Source organism: Penaeus monodon, chromosome 23 (assembly GCF_015228065.2).
Source record: "Penaeus monodon isolate SGIC_2016 chromosome 23, NSTDA_Pmon_1, whole genome shotgun sequence".
In the NCBI taxonomy this organism is placed as follows: Eukaryota; Metazoa; Arthropoda; class Malacostraca; order Decapoda; family Penaeidae; genus Penaeus; species Penaeus monodon.
In genome coordinates this window covers 34320857-34321260 of record NC_051408.1, presented here as the reverse complement: position 1 = coordinate 34321260, position 404 = coordinate 34320857, and the positions used below count along the sequence as shown (strand labels likewise).

General features: G+C 26.2%; 1 protein-coding gene across 1 annotated transcript in view; it reads right to left on the bottom strand.

The window, feature by feature from the left end:
• Positions 1–404, bottom strand: part of LOC119587949 (probable actin-related protein 2/3 complex subunit 2) — a gene marked incomplete in the record, with an annotated part of 15359 nt that overhangs the window by 11330 nt on the left and 3625 nt on the right.

Here is a 404-nt window from a genome sequence, read left to right as displayed (position 1 = left end):
ATGCATAAATTATATATCACTACTTTTATCTAATATGAAGATAATATACTGAAACCTAACTAATGAAAATCGGGGAAACAAAGATTACTTCTGATAATCATAAATGAATACAACATAAAAACAATATAAATGTAAAATATATAAAGCAAAATGCCTAATTTGACACAATCTTCAGGTCCCAGTTTTTGGTCCAAAATAGTTTGCTGTATATATATAAAATATATATCAAACCGATGTAAAGGTATATCCTGCAACATGATTATCAACTAACTTTGGAATTTATAATGTAATGAAGAATCTCTCTTTCAAAGCCATAGAATTATACCTCAACTTGTCATGCATTAAATCAAGTGTGAAGATGTTTTTAATCTTACTTTATGAACAATTAAAGTTCAAATGCTGTT